Source organism: Salvia hispanica, unplaced genomic scaffold, assembly GCF_023119035.1.
Source record: "Salvia hispanica cultivar TCC Black 2014 unplaced genomic scaffold, UniMelb_Shisp_WGS_1.0 HiC_scaffold_1518, whole genome shotgun sequence".
Lineage (NCBI taxonomy): Eukaryota > Viridiplantae > Streptophyta > Magnoliopsida > Lamiales > Lamiaceae > Salvia > Salvia hispanica.
In genome coordinates, this window is record NW_025951825.1 from 1 (window position 1) to 9,203 (window position 9,203).

At 40.0% G+C, this 9,203-nt stretch overlaps 1 long non-coding RNA gene across 1 annotated transcript; it reads left to right on the forward strand.

Moving 5' to 3' along the window:
• Window positions 1-7,488: 7,488 nt before the first annotated feature.
• LOC125198478 lies at window positions 7,489-8,757 on the forward strand. The gene is made up of 2 exons (XR_007172413.1): window positions 7,489-8,315; window positions 8,420-8,757. It is a non-coding gene; the product is annotated as an uncharacterized LOC125198478 (long non-coding RNA).
• Window positions 8,758-9,203: the final 446 nt, after the last annotated feature.

Consider the following 9,203-nt stretch of genomic DNA (forward strand, 5'->3'; position numbering starts at 1 on the left):
TGTCAGAAAGCCCCCAGCCATCAGATACACTTGTTTTCTAACTTTCCTCTTTTAGTAACTGTCTACTTTCCACATGTCTCTGATACACCTTGTCCCCTATTTTCACGAACACTCCCACATGTCTGTTATTTTCCCGCCTACTAGTCAGTAGAGTACTACCTTTGTTTCCTGTCTAGGTAAATCTCAACCCAAGCGTGGTAGCTAACCAAACACCCAGGAAAGTCACCACAGTTATCTAAACGTGTCCATCCTCGTGGGATTCGACCCTTACCTCCGCTATACTAATCAGTAGAAGTGGGTTGAGGAAATTTGTTTGAAGTCAGGTCTCGGTCGTCGTATCAACGACTCAGCTGGGTCGGGAATCTCTTCCTGATCAGTTGGAATACACTCCAATTTCACATACGAAACCATCGAGGACCAAGAACCTCAATCCAGTTGAGACTATCCAAATCATTTATTGCTTCTTTGTAGTTCCAGGGGTCAGGTTCTAGATGTCCGGAAGCTGAGTCTGAAGACTCTCCCAGACCAATCCACCTTTCCGGTTCTTTTGAAACCCTCCCACTACGACGAGGCTCTACAATCGTAGGAGTAGAAGAAGTTGTATTACGTGGTGCAATATTTTCTTGTGGAGTTTTCTCTTGTGTAATTGGAACGTCATCATCTCTCATTTCTTCAAGAGTGATTACACTTCTGGGTTTTTGATTCTTAATATACTCCTCTTCCAAGAACTTTGCATTTGTGCTTACAAATACTTTGTTGTCTTGAGGACTATAGAATTCATAGCCTTTTGTTCCTTTGGCATATCCCACAAACAAACATACCTCTGTGCGAGAGTCCAATTTACTTGGATCTTTAAGTAGCACATGCGCCGGACAACCCCATATCTTGAGATGTTCTAGGTTGGGCTTACGCCCAGTCCACAACTCATGAGGTGTTTTGGGCGCTGACTTTGTAGGTAAGTTATTGTGGGTGTAACACGCTGTTTCTAGCGCAAACCCCCAAAGGAATTTTGGCAACTGAGCATAACACATCATTGATCGAACCATTTCAAGAAATGTTCGATTTCTCCTTTCCGCAACTCCATTTTGTTGAGGAGTGCCAGGTGCAGTCAGTTGGGATTCAATCCCAGCTTCCGCTAAGTAGCCCAAAAATTCATCACTAAGGTACTCGCCTCCTCGATCAGATCGTAAGGCTTTTATAGTCTTACTATGACGCGTTTCTGCAAATGCCTTGAATAGTTTGAATTTTTCAAAAGATTCTGATTTGCGTTGCATCAAATAGACTTGGGCTAGTCTTGAATAATCATCAATAAAGGTGATGAAATATACATAGCCTCCCCTAGTTTGAATTTGGAATGGACCACACACATCCGAGTGAATGAGATCTAGTACTTTCTTGGCTCTATTTCCTTTGATCTTAAAGGATCTTTTGGTCATCTTGCCTTCCAAGCAGGATTCGCAAGTTGGAAAAGGGTCTAAGCTTAGTCCCTCAATTGAGCCAAGGCTCGCCAACTTTTGGATCCTTCTCGGATTGGCATGCCCAAGCCTTAGATGCCATAAGTACATATCATTCATATCATGTGGTGAAGTCTTTCTCTTGCGAGAAACAGATATGTTATTCGACTCAACAACTTGATGCGTAGAGCGTATAGTATACAAGTTATTATCCATGATACCTTGACAGATAAAATAATCATCTCTCCTTATAATGCAAGCATCATTGAAAGAAATAGAATATCCGTCAAAAACCAGTTTAGAAACAGAAATCAAGTTCCTTCTAAACGAAGGTATCAATAAAACATTGTTTAATACCAAAACTCTACTACTAGAAAAGCGAATATAAACAGCTCCCACTGCAATCGCTCCCACTCTAGTAGCATCCCCCAGATGGACAATGATCTCCCCTTCACTTAGTTTCCTTGAATCCTGCAACAAAGCGGGATCGAAACATACATGATCAGTTGCTCCCGTATCTACTACCCATTGATGGGTAGAAACAGTTGCTAAGTAAGTTTCAAGAACATGAGCTTGGTGTTTACCTTGACCATTTGGACCTTTACCCTTCTTGGGGCAATCAGGCTTCCAATGTCCCTTTTCACCACACTTGAAACACTTTCCAGTTTTTCTTGCTTTAACCTTCTTCTTGCCCTTCCTTGCCTTCAATCCCTTGGCAGCCTGCTCCGCCTTGCCATCCTTCCTAGGTCTAGTGACTTTGGAACTGGAGGCGCGGTCAACCAACATAGCTTGCTTGGCTTGGGCATAAATGCCTTCAGCGTTTTGAAGCTCAGTTAGAAGCTCAGCCAAGTTAAGGTCTTGCTTAGTCATCTCATAGTTGACTTTAAACTGTTGAAAGCTTGCCGGAAGACTTTGGAGTATTATGTCTACCTGAGAATCTGGATCAATCGATCCTCCCAAGACCTCAATTTGATTGAGATGGCGCATCATTTCAAGGACATGGTCCCTGACTGGCGTGCCCTCCTTCATCGTCTTATTCATGAGACTCCTAATCGCTAGAGATCTAGCAGATCGACTCTGAGTCCCAAAAAGAGATCTAAGGTTCTCCATGATCTCATAAGCGGATTCGTAGGAATGATGCTGATGTTGAAGTACATTTGACATAGAAGCCAAAATATAGCACTTCGCCATCTCATTGGCCTTAATCCACTTATTGTACACGGCCTTATCTTCCGCAGAAGCATTATCAGCAGGTTTTGCAGGGCAATCAGTTTCAAGCACAAACTTATAATCATCAGCGATAAGAACAATGTCCAAATTACGTTTCCAGTCTACATAGTTTGGCCCCTCGAGTTTGTTTTCTTTCAAGATCACAGATAATGGATTGAGCGACATAATTGATATTGACTGAGAAAAATAAAAGGTATCCATCACACAACCATACATGATAAAGGAATGTAAAAACCATAAAACATTCGAAAATCACATATGCTATTAAAACGCTAAATAAACAAGCACCAAAAGATGTCATGGATTATTTAGATTTTAAAAAAAAATTCTTGGTCACAATACCGACAGATAGTCCAGAGACCATAAGAATGGCATGGCTGCCTAATATTGCCTAAGCTAGTACCATAATTCTAGTCCTCAAGAATCTTATCTTGCTTTGAATACTCCTCTAAAGAAAGGTCGCACGCCACTCAACAAGATTCTAAGACCATGGTTAACATCTTTTAAACAATGCTCACTTCATGATAATATCGCTCCCACTGGATACAATATTCCTTCAGAAATATGCCTTTCATTTAAAAGAACCATTTTAGTTATTCAAATCTTATGAAAGCTGTAAATATTACTAATAACATAACTCCTCTAAAGAAAGGTCGAAATGTTATATAATTTACTTCACATTTGAATACCATTTATGGAGACCATATACAACATGACTGTTCGTAATTATCGCTTAGTCATTTTTAGTTAAAATGGTTTTCATTTGATTATCATGCAAGCAAATAATTATTTAACTCACATAAGATGTAAATCACATAGGCAAATAAATTTGCACACTTTGTCACATCACATATAACCAAATAAATCATTTGATTTTAAACCACTAAGTGTCTAAAACCAAATAATTAAAATAAATCACAATTTATCCTTTCCATGAACCATGGTACTCCGGATAAAAAGGATTAAATAAAAAATATATACCCCATTTGAATAAATCAAATATCTAGGGTATAAAAATTAGGTCAAGACCACACATTGGGCCTTGCCTATTAATCGGGCCATCTAAAACCCTAATTAGGGTTTTGCCCTAAAATAAAAACAACTAGCCGCCGCCGCCTTCTAGGGATCCGCGCCGCCGTCGTCTTCATCGGGCCGCCGCCGCTTGCCGCCGACCAGATCTGCGTGCGGCCGAGCCCGCTAGGGTTTCGGCCGCCGCCTAGGCCTTCTCCTCGTCGGCTTCGTCTTCGTCTTGTTTTTCTCCATCGTATTACATTTCTTTGTATTCTAACTATTACATTTGTTTACAAAAGAAATATACAAGGGAAAAACAAATCCTAATCTACCACGGTCAACCCCCGTGGGTTTACAATAAAACGAAGAACAACAAGATTCAACAATCACGCAATATTGCAAGCATGAAAACAATCATCCATCACATTTTTCAAACATGTAGATCTACACAAGTAGAACACAATAAACATAGATCAAGAATAAACTATCATAGATCTACAATATTCTTAAGAATATTCTTATAGATCTAGAATATTCCATTTAACAACTATATAAAATAGATCTAGAATATATTCTATAGATCTTGGAGTACTCTATTGTAGATCAAGACATTCTTCATCAATCTTGAATAAAATTCATAGATCTAGAATGTTCTTTAGCCGATCTAGAGTATTCACTTATAGATCTAAAATATTCTTCATTGATCCATGTAATTTTGAAAAAACAAGATTAAACCCACATAATCAGAGCCTAAAAGCATGGCTCTGATACCAGTTGTTGGGGATAATCGCAGCGGAAATTGCAAAACAAATAAATCCACATAAGAATCTATTTAGGTGATTATGTGGGTCGATTCAATTTCATGCTTGAACATGTAGAAACATATAATTGCGCAATTAATCACATAATTTAAATTAAATTATGTTATTGAATACTTACAACAATGATTCTCCAAAGAATCGAAGTGGCTTGCTACTTCTCCACGTGTAGATCTTGAAGCTTGATTATGAATGCAAGACCAAAGATCTTCTAACCTATGACCCTTAACTCTATAGATCTAAATTCCTTGTGGGAGGAATCTCTTAGAAATTATAAGAATCTTGAAGGAGAAGACAAGAAAGCCAAGTGTGGAGGCTAGGGTTTGTGATAACCTTTGTCTCATCTCCTTACATTCTTATTTATAGAGTTTATGATGGGCTAGGTTAGGGATCTATGGGGCTTGGATTGGGCCTCCCCTATTGGACCTTCTTTACTAATTAAATTATAACCCATAATTTAATATAAGGCCAATGGAATATTTCTTGTGCCACTATAGAAGAAATATTGACCGCCCATCCAATCCGTGATTACAAGCAATCCGGGTTAACCTCTTTAATATATTATTTCCCGTGTCTAAGACTTTCTATATCCATTAATTAATTTGTAGTCTGCTATAGACTTTAAATTAATTAATATCTTTTTATTTCCAAGAGTTTGTCTAGTACGAGATGTATATTAAAATATACTTTTCCTTTTCTATTTATTCTTGGATTAAATCCAAACCGGCCGGGTTTCCGAATAATAGAACTTCTCTCGAACACCTCTTGGGGATATAGTCAAACCACGCAGGCACACGATTCAATGTAATAATAAAACTGACACCATACTAGTCATTAATTACTACTACCCAAGATATCAGGAATATTGGGTTACGAAAAACCCGCACCTATTGATAAGTCAAAGCAACGTATGATTAAATAACGTGTGTCCTATATTATTACAAAGATTAGGAAATATTAAATCTCCAAGACATCGTCTTACAGTAGATAGCAACAAAGACGTGTCTATACTTTAGATCCATTCAATGCTATACCACACCAGTGTCACTAGTCATTTCTGTCACGACCACAACTCCCTAGTGCTAGTGAGCGTAGCTATTTCGCGACTAAACAATTCTCAATAATCAAGGGACAACATAGAAAGGATGAAATCACTTAAATCAACAGTATCAAAGGCATATGGGTACATAGTCAAAACGTGTTCAGAGTATCAAGACTAAGTTCAAAGCTTGCTAGTACATAATTCTAAGTTTTGCAGCGGAAGAGTCCAAGACAAAATAGCACGTATGAAGACATGCTACTTTGGGCTACCTAACTACTTATTTAATATGCTTGTCCCAACACCTTCGCCTGCTCGTCCACGTTCAACCTGCACATTTGAAAATAACATGCAGGGCTGAGTATTTGATATACTCAGTGGGCACATTGCCAAAAATAGTTCTATCTTTAATTGTCAATGCCACAGTTGAGTGATCACGGGGTTTTACTTAAAAGACCCGAGTCACTAAAATACTTTTCCTTTAGTAAAGATTTGATTGCGCAATCACGTAACATAGATATACCATATCTGAACCTTGTGTGAACCGGGAATGTGGCCACATTCCACGACGGTCACTGGACCGGCCAACCCCTTTTGTTAGCTCACGGTCCCCTTATGTGTACACTAGTCCGAGTAGGGTTTGCGGCCCTACTGGGACCCGAATTCGATTTAACTTGAATTGGCATAGCCAAGCAGATAGGTAATCATAAAACAAAACATGGCATGACAACATACTTGAGCAAAGAATCACATTTTCATACTAAAAACACGTTTTAAAAGAATGCCCACCTCAAAAGCTAAAGCTCCTTCCGAAATTTCCTTAACTTGGTCTTAGATGACGTTCGAAGACGTCCCTTTAGGAAATAAAAAGATACTTAATTAGATTTTGAGATATCCATTAAGCTTAAACATGAATGCATCCTAAGTGCGTGATCATTTTATTCTTCCTCTAAATTTTCTAGAAGAGTTCTAGAATTCTTGAATATTAATTAAATCAGTAGATTTAATTAAATTGGGAAAATTATTCGCTTAGCTAGAGGGTGCTACCTCCTATGCTATTTATTCAAGTACAAAAATAAGCTCGAGGTCTATTCACCGTTAGCGTACCGTGTTTTCTTAAATTTCAATCGTTAGGGCACTTATACTATATTCCGGAAAATTAGACTTATCTTTGTGGAAATTTACTTACGGACTATTAATTATTAAATCCGTAGTATAGGAAAGCCATGATTTAATTAAATTCCTAGTCCAATACTTTATTTAGTTGATAGCCCAACACAAAAAAAATTAAAGGCCCAGCTGATAAAATTTGGGAGGCCCAACAACTAAAGAAAAAGATGAGGGAAGGCCCAAAACCCTCCTACATCCCTCGGTCTTCCCTTCCTCACATTCCCATTCTCAAATTCCACATTCGAAACCCTAAATCGAGAGAGAGCTCGGCGGCGCCTCCTCGTCTACCGCCGCCGGCTGCTCCGATCAGCGTCCCCCTGTGCATCGCCGGCTAGGTCGATGCCTTCCCCTCCTCTCTCTACCTCATCGAACACAAAACCCCCAATTATACACAAACCCTAACTCCAATTCTCCCTTCCCTCTCGGCGAATCGCCGCCATCCACCGCCGCCTCGTCCTCGGCCGTCCGACGAGCAGGGCATGCCGCCTGCGGCGTCGCTTGGCGCCGCTCCAGGGTATCTTAGAGCCGTCGCCGGAGGTGTTACCGTGCGAGGCAGCTTCTGTTTTGGCCTCTGCAGGCTCTGCCCGTCTCGCCATCCGGCTCTCCGTCAAGCTGCGGCTCTGCCTGCGGCTATCTCAGCCGTCGCAGCGTGAGGCTGCTGCGCGGAATAGCGGTCTATGCTATCGGCATCCGGTTCGCCGGCGTGCTTGCTGCCACCACCGCTCGTGAGCCACACCGCTTCGTCGGGCAGTAGCTAAGTGCTTGACCTCTCTTCCTTATCCTCACTTTCTTTTCTTTTATTTTCTTAAGTTAATAGATATGTTAGGAGGCAGTAGCACCCCTATTTGGGTTGTGGTTTTGCTTATCGAATTGTGAAGCTAGCACCTTGATTTGAACTCACTGTCGGCTACTATGAAAAAGTTGTGGATGAAGCATTTCAAGTAAAGCTAGCATTTTCTTTGTGGATTTAACACTTAGCATGTTGTTCTCTGAGTTTCCCTTGTTTCATCTATGTGTTAAGGCTCTAAATTTTCTTATCCTAAGCATGGCATTCGAAACAAGGCAGGGGAGTGTTAAAGGTTTCATTGTTCTTCCATTATCCTATCATGCTGTTAAGATCTGAAGTGGTGGTGCTCTTAACATGCTTGTGCTTTATTTACTACATGCTGACATGAAATTTTGATTGGGAGGAGGGTGGAGGTGTATTACCTCTGGAAATCGAAGGAGTGGCTGACTTGCTGCTGCTCACTACTTGCTCTACCCTCTAACTCTCTGTTTTTGCTGAATTTTGAAGTGTGTGTGAAAGGAGTTGGTGTGTGGTGTGGAGGGGCCTTTATAGGCCGAGCTTTGGTGTACTCTTGAGCCTTAAATGGCTGCTGTACCATTTGTTGCTATGTGGCAGAAAATCTCACCTTTAGTGATCCTCATGCAGCACTCTTTAACTGAGAATTGGTGGTATTCTAAGGACATAAGGACTATGCATTCATGCCATTTGTTGTCTTTCTTCTCCTTTTTGCAGGGGCTTGTTGAGGGGTCAAAAGTTGCAGCTGTTCTTGCCTCTTTTGGCAAGTGTTTTGGTCTACTCTAACAAAGGTATCATTGTCATCTTCCTTAAGTGAAATCTGTTGGCTGCTTTAGTACTCCTCAATTTCCCTCTTGTTCCCCTTGCATCTAATATACTTGTTTGTCTTTTGTAGGAGAAAGAGACAACTTGCTGCCACCCAACTGTCCCGGGAGGTAGGCTCGCTGCCTTGGCTCACCGGCTGACCGGGTGGGGTCGCGGTGGTGTGCGGCTCGGGCTCGGAAAAGAAGAGGCCCAACGTGTAGTAAAAGAGTCGGCCTTAGTTCTTAGCCTTTTAGCCCATACTTGTAAATTTGTGTACTAGCATTCTCATTTCCTTTTTCTTAAACTCACGTGTACTTAATTAAGTAAGCTAAAGTGTAATTTGGAAAGTAGTTGCACTTTCTTAGCTAGAAAGTAAATTCTTCACATTCTTCTTCGTTAGATGTGTATCGAACATATTTTTATTTTGCATCTAATCGGCACTTAGTAACACAAATTAACGAGTTCTTATTTATTTCATCATAAGAAGAGAGTGACGAAAATTTCCAAGTTGGTGAACCTTTACAACTCAACTTCAAAAGAAAACGAGCGGGTATTACAAAATGCTTCTACACATACTTCATTCATATAATTTATTATATTATTCCATGTGTTTATTACACCATATCAGCGTCGTAGCGGTGGTGATAGATATTGTAGAGAGAAAGAACGGCACGCGACGGCGAAACTGCATTTACGTACTAGAATGAAGTAATAATCCTATTATAATGAAGTAAAAACCTACCGGAATGAAGTAATATATTCTGGAATGAAGTTAAATATTCGTAACGTGTTAGTATGACTTATTTACCTTCGGATGAATAATAAAAGACTGGTGATGAAGGAGAAAATAATTTATACATTTTTAAATCTCATCC